The sequence below is a fragment of the Patagioenas fasciata genome, chromosome 4, assembly GCF_037038585.1.
Source record: "Patagioenas fasciata isolate bPatFas1 chromosome 4, bPatFas1.hap1, whole genome shotgun sequence".
NCBI lineage: Eukaryota > Metazoa > Chordata > Aves > Columbiformes > Columbidae > Patagioenas > Patagioenas fasciata.
In genome coordinates this window covers 15,291,389-15,303,040 of record NC_092523.1, presented here as the reverse complement: position 1 = coordinate 15,303,040, position 11,652 = coordinate 15,291,389, and the positions used below count along the sequence as shown (strand labels likewise).

The 11,652-nt window shown below is 38.1% G+C and overlaps 1 long non-coding RNA gene across 1 annotated transcript in view; it reads right to left on the bottom strand.

The window, feature by feature from the left end:
• Positions 1-590: 590 nt before the first annotated feature.
• Positions 591-11,652, bottom strand: part of LOC139827975 (uncharacterized) — a 36,400-nt gene continuing 25,338 nt past the window's right edge. The window contains exon 2 of the long non-coding RNA XR_011739123.1: positions 591-5,822. This is a non-coding gene — a long non-coding RNA (uncharacterized lncRNA). The remainder of the gene's footprint in view (positions 5,823-11,652) is intronic.

The window sequence follows — 11,652 nt, the reverse complement described above, 5'->3', positions numbered from 1 at the left end:
TTTGAAGTGTAATTGTGTAAACAACAGATGAGCTTACAGGTCATGGTGCAATTACCTCTCAAAATTATTGGGCATTTAGCTCTCTTCAGAAAGTCCAGCCCTCTGTGAATGCTAAATTAATGGATACAAGGTGAAATTACAATATCGCCTACTCTTCACCAAGCAATAATTGACAAAATTTAAGGTAAAAATCAAATCCAAGAAGTCTTGCAGCACCCAGTACACTGACTCAGGTGAGTAAAGATAAACAGTTGTAAGAGAAGCTTTGTTCCATCCCTTAAAAAGGTTCTGTACTGCTCTAGGTATGCTGCACATCCCATCCAGTCACCATGTGGGAGTTTTATGAGATTAAAGTGTGCTCAGTCAAGGGGGAGTCTTCTAACCATCCCACTGTCCCACTGTCCTGGACTCTGCTTAGCATATAAGAAATCAAATTCTCTTTGGATTCTTGGAAACTGGCAAAAACAAGCTGATTTTTCACAGATGGTAAACACATCTGTTTACTACCATAACAAATACTCTAAATCATTGATCGAAAGCACTCAAATTTCTCAACAAACAGGTACAGAGACGCAAAGAAGAAACAACAGTATTTTTCCTTAACTTTATTCTTAGAAATGGCCAAACCATTAAAAAATAATTTTCTGAGTCATACATTCAGCATGACAAATGTGTGCCCAAAAGCTTTAAATTTAGCAAAGTCATATATCTCTGGAAACATGGTCTTGCAGCATAAATGCATTTATTTTGATAAAACTGTTTACACTGCAGCATATAAAAGGGCTGAGATATGAATTGGATTTGGGATTATCTACAAACTTGTAAGGAGCACTGAAAAGAAATAATTCTTTATGTATATTTCTTATGTAATACCTAATCTCTTCCTATTTTACTTAGGGAAAATAGCATATTTTATATGTGTGGTTTAAGGACTGACTTATCTTCTGTATGGGTAGGTACCAAACATCACAGACCCCCCATCCTGTGTCCTGCAGGCGCCCTTCACCTCTGTCAGTCTGTGACCAGGGAAAGAAAGAGATATGACTGCAGTATTTCTCCTCAGAATGGTGACAGGTAGATGGTGTCTAGTTCTTTCTAAAGAGAAAGTCTGCTGATGGGCTGCAAAGAAGCAGCACAAGAGAGGAGCTGCTCAAAGAAAAGGAAGGGATATGTAAAGGAGAATGTGGGCTAGCAGTGAATAACCATTATTTCCCTGACACCCTTATTTTTCTTAAGTCAATACATCAAAATTTCAATTCAGGACAAACCTCTTATTATATATTAAAAATTCAACATGTAGTACTAATTTTGGAACACATGTATTTGTAGACAAATGTCACTTCTTCCCATTCCTTGAAGAGAGATTGGTTTTCAATTATTTTGCTGTTTTATAATTCTGTATGGATTTTTCTCACTCATACATTAGTAGGTTTTGAACTTGCAAAAAATTGCTTACAGTAGAAAGGAAGTCAAACTCCTGTAATTGCTAGATGGCACCATCCTGCCCTTTTGAGGTTAAAGCAAGACAATATGTGATTTTTTTCCTTACCCTCTTTCAACACATGAGCCAGGAGCAGACAGTCAGTTGAAACAGTGATGATTACAAATGACAACTTGTAGCATGTGTTATCACAGCCACTGTATTCCGCTAACAATGCATTTTGTTAACAACCATATGGATTCAGGGAAAATTGTTTTTTCTGGAGGAAATCAACTGCAGACACATTATTACAGTATGCCTTTCCCAGGATCTTTATCGGACAAGCAGACTAAAAGCAATGTTAGTTTAAAAGCTCTTTGGCAGACTTTGGGTGAAAACCTGGTCCATTTAAAATTAGTGACTAAACGTGCATAGATGTTAGCAAGGTTGAGGTTCTTACAACTATTCATATAACTATTGGACTGACAAATATTTTAGATTCAATTCAGCCAGCTTACAGTCTAAGATAAATCTTTTCTCTCAATGGCTTTCTCAGTTATTTTAATAAAATAAATTACCTCACAGGCTCATGGTCATACAGGCACGTTGCAGGTTCCTGAAGGTGTCAGATGTGAACTTTGTTGAGGTAACTGCGAATTTTAAATTCATCTCTTGAAGGACACAGTTTCCCTGGATGACACTTCAGATGTATTAACTGAGGGTCATTAAGCAACAGCTGCACTTGACGAGTTTGTAGGAAGCAAGTAATTAGATGGAATTACCCTGTTTGAAGTATGCCTGGACAAAAGCTTTTGACATGCCTGGGCGAAGGTATGGTGCAACCACATAAAATGAAACTTAAAGGATTGCATTTGGGTAAAATCAACATTCCCCAACACAAAACCAAAGTATGAGGAAATAATGAGAAGCCATGGAACAACCCTTCCTGGGTCTTAGTGGCAACTTTATCCTGAGAGTGACAAACAGCAAAGCAAGGACCCTCCCTTGGCCTTCAGCAGCTACAGCAGCATGGCACAAATTAGCTGTCCTACAATCCACTTCGACACCTTAATGACAACTTCAGTAAAATTACCATCCAGCCAAAATAGTCAAGGTTCACAGGTGAGATGTGCTGGTGTCACTAAGACAAGTATAAGGAATAAACACAATCAGTCTCCATAAATAACATAGGCTGGGTAGGGAACAGTTTTGAAAACCAGAAAAGAGAAACAAAGTGAAGGAAGAAAAAAAAAAAAGAAAAAAAGAAGGGAATTACTTATGTTATTGTGAAAGCTGAGGGCATAGCTCAGAAGGAAAGATATGCATTTACAGCTTGAAGACTTAAAAAATATTTTTCTAATTAGGGAGTCATTTTAAAAGCATTGGGTCAGATTCTTCAGGTTCACTCATGTAAGTCTCTTCAGAGCAGTTTGATCCTCCATTTTTCATTATTGTCATGTTTTGCAGTTAGTTGAAAGCTATTCAACTGAGAAATCAAAGGTTCTTTTCCCAGCATGGTGAGTACCTCTCAACCCTGTAGAAGCAATGCCAAAGGCAAAAAGCAGGAAAGCCTTCAAAAGCACTACTTCTTCACTTCCAGTTGCTATTTTTGGTAAATATTTCCCTGACTTTACCAGATCATCTGATATCAGCTCAAATGGAGACTTCAAAAAAGATAGTCATAGCTGTCCCATCATGCCTCAGCTTGTGAAATAAATGAAAATCACTTTCAATGACTGACTGAAGAAAACTCCTCTATTATTCCAATGTCCAGGAGAATATTTATCTGTATATTTAAGACTGCAGCCTCATTTCAGTGGGATGTCCATTCATGTGAACAGAATTCCAGGAAGTGAAAAATCCAACCTGTTGCTTTGGACAATCACACTAGCTGCAAATATTTTTATACAAAAAATACTGCAACAAAACGTTGCTAATACAACATTCTCAGCAATTGCAATTATATAATTACTAGCAGAAAGTTCACCTCTTTCATTCTAAGCCCTGCAGACTGGGGAGTGCATTTGTGCTGTCAGGATAATGGGAACAACCAGGGAGCGCTGAGAGCCCCTTCGCTGGCTCCATCTCTTCCATTTTCTCTGGTTGCACACAGAGAAAGACTCCCTGTAACTCCAGATATTCTTGCTGCTCAGACACTTCTCTTGGAGTCTTTCTAATATAATTTATCTGGGAAAACAGTATATTTCATTGTCATTCACCAAGACAGAAAGAACATAGAACAACCTGGGGACAATCATTTATACCTTCCAAATCATAAGCAGTTTTCATTGCAAATATTTTTAAATATCTCTAAAAATAGTGTTATGGAAACCCCATGAATCCAGTTCTCCATCATGCAACACTTCTCAGTCACCTGTGAAGCTGTGGTACTCTTGACACTGGCTATTACATCTTCTCCCTCAAAATGAGGATAATAAATAGAAATCTAAAGCCAGAAATGCCAGAACTGGAGTCTCTGTTATGCTGACCAGGGCACACTCACACTATGGAAATCAGGGCATGAATGGCAGCCTTACCAAATCTCAACGATGGCACTTCACATCCCTTTGCAAAAGTGTTAATGACTGTGCAAGGTTGCAAGAGGAGAGGATAATCAGGTCTAAAATTGGAAAGTCTCTTCCTCACATTCATTTTTTTTCCCTGATTCCCAGAGGAAGGCTACTCTCATTTCCCTGAAATGCAAAAATGCATTTCTTATTTTTAACCTACCCATTGTCATCTAGGTCATTATATAGGGATGATTATTCAAAAATTTCCTCTTACTTTAGCAACTTGACATGAATTCAGCTCACTGTGCTGCACACAAACTCAGAGTAGCACACCCAGTGACAGGACATTTTCAAACAACCTTCAATTGTATGATTCATTTCCCTACGGCTGTTTTACATGAGTACTAATATACTCAGAACTTCCCTGCCAACAGGATTGGCCTCTTGACTTACTCGTTTGGTAAGGGTATCTTCCCTTAGGCATCCACCTCATTATATCCAATTAGCAGTTACCATTTTACCATCAGAGTTCACTGTCTAACTGTGCCTTGCCAAGTGATATGCTCTCTCTCCCCGACACAGATATCACCAGCCTTTTCTGGCACAGCATCACAAGTTTGGTCCTTGTATCATGATCATAGGTACAGCCTTATTACATGTACAGCAAAACAGAGAAATACTTAACAAGCTTTGTCATGCAAACACCAGAGACACTCATACAATCCCCATGTGCCCCTGGTTTCCACAGTGCTTTTGTCCAAAACCAGTTTAGTTCTGAAGCTAAATCTTTATATTACTGTAATGGACCTCTTGATGATACAAAGACCAACATAGGACAATTAAAGAAAGTACAAATTGAGCCAATACTTCCCATACACGGTGCAAGTTGACAAGAACATACACAAGACTGCAGTGTTCCAGTCTTCAGGGAACAAAGAGAGAAACCCCAGTCCAGAGGGATCCTCTTTGAATTAGGGGCTTAGCAATTAGCCTGCTCTTTGCTAATATGTCCTGAGACTGAAAGAGTTATACTGCTGTTGGACACGTTCTAGCTGAAAAATGAGCAGCTCGGAGCAATGCTCCATATGTGCATTGACAGACCTGGGAGATGACTTTACAGGTCACCTGTACTCCTCTGAACAGGTGGATACCTGCAAGAGCAAGATGATACCATCACACAGCATCTGCTACGTGTCACTGATTAACGCTGACCGTAATTCGCCAGAAATGATTAGCACTGTAGAATGAGTCATTTTACCTCGACTTATCCCAAGGATAAAGAAACCACACTTATGTAAAGGTACCTAAGTCAGGTCCAAATGAGTTAGTTTAAGCTGCAGAACAAAGGCAGACATGTTAGCACAGTGTGACGCTTCTCGACAGAGCTAATTAATCTGTACAGAGTGTGGCGGTAATGCAGCTATATTGTTTCTGGCAGCAGTCCAGGGTGGGCCTTCCCACAGCTCTGTTGCTCTTTCCTTCAGGAACGTCAGCCCTGCATCAGCAGCCACTTCCCAAGCACGTCAAGAACTAGGTAGATTAAAGCAAAGGCAAACTCTACTGCCAACTGGGAAATGCAATTGTTTTTTTTATATTTGAAAAACAGAAATACACCACACAAGCATGCTTCCCATGTAACAGTCCTTCTGACAAAGCTCCTCTTCAGGATCACAGGCCAACTATTGCAGGACAAAATGATGAGTGAAGAGCAGTGGTTGGCAGAAAGAGGTACCAGAGTGGAGATTTAATGTCATTCATGGCAGGGAAAAAGGAGGATTCTTCATAACGTATGCCTTCTCCTGAACACTGAGACATCCATCTGACATCACTGGTGGGATTTCAGTGGATTTCCATTGAACTACCTCATTTTATATCAGTCAAATTTTCTCTACCTGGGAAAAAAAAAAATACATTTTATCAGTAAAATATCTGATCTGTTTCAGAAGCAGCTGCTTGATAAGTTCAGTGAGAGCTGATTTCATCAATTTATTTGCTAGATAAGATAACCGTTCTCAAGTAAGAGGATTTTGTTTGTGGTATTAGTTCTCTGTTATGCCTATTATTGTCCTTAAATTTTTAAAAGACTACTGTGAATTCTGTGTTCATCAGATGAACTAACTTCAACTGGATTCCTGCAAGAGGTGCCTGTTCACCAGGCTAATTATTAATCTTCAGTCTATTAATGAATTACCCTAGAATAAAAGTAAAATAAACATGCCTGACTTCACATTGGGGTATGTGCACCCCTTCTTAAACACATATATACATGTTTGGTTGGTTGGTTTGTTTAGGGGGGTTTTTGCAGGGGGGGGTGTTTGTTTGGTTTGGGGTTTGGTTTGGGGTTTGGTTTGGTTTGTTTTAATAAAAGTATTAAGTTATTAAAATATTCTACAAAAGCATTGACAGGTTTGTTTTACACCCATCCTTTGAGCAATAAAGCGAAGGGCAGACCTCGTTGTGCCAGCAGTAGTACCACCTCGGTTCTGAAAATACAGGAAGTTTCCCACCAGTTGTCACAGTGCTGGATGGAGACTTTGGAAATAATGGCTAGAAGTTCAAACACCTGAAGGCTCTTGTGAGACACGTTGCCAGCCTCCTGTGTCCCCTCTCTTTTATGAGATGGCTTGTTCATTTGCAGCCAATTCACTGTGAGTCTTGATGCAACATTTGCAAGGTATGCAGAGGTGCACTGATAAAAAATCATCCATTAATTCTATCATCATCATTATTTGCATTTATCTTACTATTGAGCAGTGTAATAGACTTTCCTGTTACACAACAAAGGCAACCTATGAATCACTGCCACGTAACACAGCAGGGCATGAACTAGCTGTGGAAAAATTGGACTTCAACGTAATTCCTTCTTCATGAGAAGTATTTGGACAGATTTCACCCTTCAGTTGAGAATGGATATTGGTTCCACAGAAAGTCTTAATGAAATAGGTCCTTCAAGGCCTTGTTACTTGCATAAGCCAGTAGTATTCAGAAGCGTAAAAGACTTTTTAAAACTTGTCCCAAACACTGTGTCAAGACTTCGACGCAGTAAGAATAGCACATACAAGGTCATTACAAAAAACTTACCAGTAGGTGGCTTCATGGTTCTCAGAGACTGCAAAAAATCTTTCATGAAAGAAAAAGTAATGACAATTTTCTGCCTCTCCTGCAGGATCCAGTGTGCTGACAGATACTTGAAACAGGCCTCTACTGAAGTCAAACGACGCATATTCAGTAGATTAAATGCAATCATGTCCACACACATCAGCTGAAGCTGATCTTTAACTGAACATTTGGCATCTAGACCACGGACCACTTAATACAAGCTATTTTCTGTAAACAGGTGATTGATATACACTAAAAAGGGGTAACATGATTTTGCTTAGTCATTTCCACAGCTAAATTGATCTAAAAACCTTTGTGCTGTAGAAGGATTTTGTGTTCAGACAGAAAAAGCATGCCAGTAGTACCAAACACTTGTTTGTAGGAAAGCTGCCTTTCACACATATCTTGTCTCTTAATAGTCACCATTCCTGAAAATAATTACAATTTTTTTTTTCAATTTACTTGAATAAACCCAGGTAGTTAGTGCACTCCAACAGCACAACTCATACTCACAACAACAGTGTGCTTTTTGAGCCATATCTCTAAGTCTAGCTGTAACTGGGTCTAGAGCTACACAACTTAATAACAAAGTCAATGCATCCTTTCAACTAAGTTGCTTTAAAAAACAGTCCTGGAGCAGGATTACCTACACATGGAAGGCCTGACCCAGGAACTACACAGATCTCAATAACCAGCGGAAAATTCTGTGCAGAGCACCCATTACTATGTTAATGTTTTCCCCTTTTGAGCCTCTGAAGCACCTCAGAAGAAGACTGCACTGGGTCTCTCATGCTGACTGGACATTCAAAAGCCTTAATAAGGTGTAAGATGTGGAAAAGATACTTATGCCACACATATTCTTCTTTTGGGAGGCTTGACAGAAAAGTTTCTAGGCATGGCATTCAGAAAGCAGTTTCTATTGGCATTGAAAATCCAGAAAATTGATTAATGCTCTGTTCCTTCTTCACAGCGAGGCTTCTCAAGCTGACTGACTCCCTTGCTTCTTTTCAATGCAACAAAGTACATTGCATCTGACCATGACAATGACAGTGACATTGGCAGTGCAGCTTTCTCTCATATAAATATAGTTCTACGACAGCAGAGGAATGAATACAAGTCAAGGAGTTCATGAAGAGCAAAGTCACAAACATTCTGTGATAATACTGCTATCACTGTCAATAAAACTAGCCTTAACCATATCTTGAGCAAACAGAAGGATTTATTGCTTTCGTTAGTTAATGTCTGACGATATTCCTGTGTCATATTTTCTTAGCAAATTAGTTGTTCACCTGACCGCTTTCCGGTTATGAGTCTCAATTTCAAAATGTCCTACAATTATTTTTTAGAAGCACTGACGCTTCACAAACATAGGAAAAAGGCAGCTCTGGAAGAGGAGACAAACTCTTCACTTAGTGGCAATTTTGATGCATTTTCCTCTTGACAATACGCCATTGAAGAGAAACAGAGCAGATACTCACATAGCCACTGGAGCACTGATGATAAAAGTACAGGTCATGCATGCTATCTTTTCTATGTACATTTTCCTGAAGTAAAGGTTGAGAGCAAAAAAGATGATGATGGCATGTGCACCTAATTTAACATTGTGCCTGAGGAAAAAAGTAGTATAGCCTAGAAGCTACATTTCAATACTTAGATTCCTTGGATAATCCAGCATTGACGACAGACATCGGCAATTAATTTCACTGAGAAAACGAGTATTCTGAATATTTTTCTAAGAACAGGTTTGTTTCAATTACATGTTTGATAGGAAGAAATCAAAAAATTAGTCTCAGTTTTCTCAAAGAACTCCAAAAATGGGAAATTATTTTATTTTGACAATGTTAAAAAATTTCATGCTTATTTCATTTTTAATTTTTATTAGGCTGCGTTGCATTTCATTGAAAATCAGAGATAATCAAAGGAAAAGGTTGAACTGTTTTAACCATATTAGAATTATAAATTATACTTTCTTTGAAATGGAAGCAGGTGATGAACTAAAATGAAATCCTTCAGTGGTCCCAAATCACAGTAATCAGATTTTTATTTTATTTTAATTTCTATTTTCATTGAAAGATACTAAACTACCAGATCCTATACCTCCCACAAACACAGATCCAGTTTCTGACCTGCTTTGCTATACTCATTGCTTGTAAAGATTATTTTATTACCTCCCTATGAGCTAAATTGTTCCTGTTTGGCACAGGCTACTGGAAAAATCAATGCAGACTCATACTACTGTGGAAGGAGTAACAGGAAACATTGGGGTTTCTCAGAACTCCCTGACTGTCCTGGGAGATGTGTCAAACAATTTAAGCCATCCTTTTAGTGAGGTACAGTATATTCACCACTATTAATCTCACTGTGCTGGTAACAATAAAGCTCAATAGCTACTTTAATGGTTGATTATTTTTAGAAGTTGCAATGAAGGAAGAAATGGGAATGAGCACTATAATACCCTACATGAAAAACAGAGGAAGGCACAAGACTTACTGAAAGGAAGACTCTGGAAGATCAACAAGTTCTCAGTAATAAGCTCACTCCACAAAATGTAAGATGAAGTAGTACTGCATATGTAAATATTTGTTTTAAAAGAAAGAAAATAGTTTGATACAAATGGAGTCTGTGTGTTATCTTGTGCAGTATATGAGCCCAAATGATGGCACACAGTGCGAGCTGCCTTTGTGAGAGAACAGAGAACAGATTAGACACATAAAAATAGAGAAAAGGAGGGATGAAAAAAAATGCTCATGCCTCAGGTAACTGGAGTACAGAAACTCTCTGCAAGTGCCAAACATCTCAGGTATACAGAACTATAGTGTCTCATGAAACATCACTACTAAACAAACAGAATTCAACTTTACAATAGGAATTGATGTGCAATCGACAGTTTACATTTTCCTTCTCACTCACTGCTCAAAAACTTAGATCATCACATTCATTTAACATTGCTCTCAGGGGTTAGTTTTCACTGTTTCATAAGTGCCTGAAACTGTGTCGTTTATAAAGCAAACAGATTGTTCTTTGTTCATGTGATGGTTATTCATTGAGTCGTCAAGTGAGATACTGCAAAATAAATAATGATAGCTTGGTTTTGAATGCTATATTGCACAAACCACATAAGGTCCCTCTTGGGAGAAGGATGACGGTACACTGGTTTCTCTGTGATTAGTCATTCTGTACTATTGCACCTTTTTCATGAGGAGGATGGCATAATACATATGGCTGCATAAAAACATGCATACTTCTCAATTCAAAAAATGAATTTAGCCTCCCTACATTCATGACCTAACTTACCCTTTTGTCAGCATGTTTATCAATTCCATAGAAGACAAATTAAATAAACAACTGACAAAATATGTACTAGAAAAGGTCTTAAAGCTAATAAGTGTATCTCACTAATACAGTGTAATTTTTAACACACAGTAGTAGAGAGCACTGAGAGATATTTCTGGACCAAGTGACTGCCAGCCAACCCTGATTACCTGGCAAGCTGTTGCAGCTAAACCGGTTTACATGATCCTAGAATGAACCTGAGGAAATAAAGTTCAAAAGATGGTTTAGGAAGAAATAGACAGTTTTAATGGCAGAGACCACTATGAATGTGGTCTAATGAATAGAAATGGTGGTTGTATGACAGCTGTTTCTGTCCTACAGGCATGGAAGTGCAATATCCATGAGATAAGTATTCATAGTCCATCTTAGTCCAGTATTGATCTAAAGCCTACAGGAAACGGGTCAGGTTATTCATCGCCTTCCATTTACTCCTCTGCAAAGAGTATAAATTGTTGTCAGTGTGGGTAATGATTCAAAAAAAGGCAAGGCTGAGCACAGAGCTCACCCCTAACCCCTGAGATGAGGGAAACTGAAGAGGCTACGCAGGGAAGTTTTCTTCCCATTCTCCACGGCCTTGTGATCTATAAAAGATGGTACTTTGCAGAGCTCACTGTGTGAGTGTCACAGAGTTTCGCCAATGATGTATATTTAACTTCAAGAAGCAAAACCCTCAGGTTTAAAGTCAAAGGCAGGAAAATCAATAGAACTCAGTTTGGCAACTCTTCATGTTTTGTCCCCCCAAAAATATTGGTTAAAATATAAAAGTTATCATCACTTTCCTTTTTGTATTCTTAATTTGCTCAAAGCTGTACACCTAAGTTTTTCCTGTAGTAAAGATTTGAAATTTTATATATATATACTATTTCATACAAAAAGCCAGCTCAATTAAAGAATGAAATCCTGCAGTTACTCATATATTTTAAAATTATCCACAAGTAATCACAGTGAAATGCCAACGTTTTCTGCATACACTGGATACGCATGCAAATCTCAGTTTGTTATCCCTGTAATGCTATATTTTATTCTTCGAGTGCATAGTTATAATGCAAGAAGACAAAGCAAAATATTGTGGAAATTCCATTAAAATTAACATGGAAAATTGTGACAGGCTACAATGAACAAGCCAAATTCATCCATAGTCTGAAAATGTCAGTGGAATTAAATCAGAAATTAATTTGGGCATGGACAACCATATACAGATACACCACCAGATTATTTCATTGAGCAATTTTTTTTTTTCATTATGCAAGAAACAGATTGAAATCTAGTGAAACTGTATAGGCTAATCTG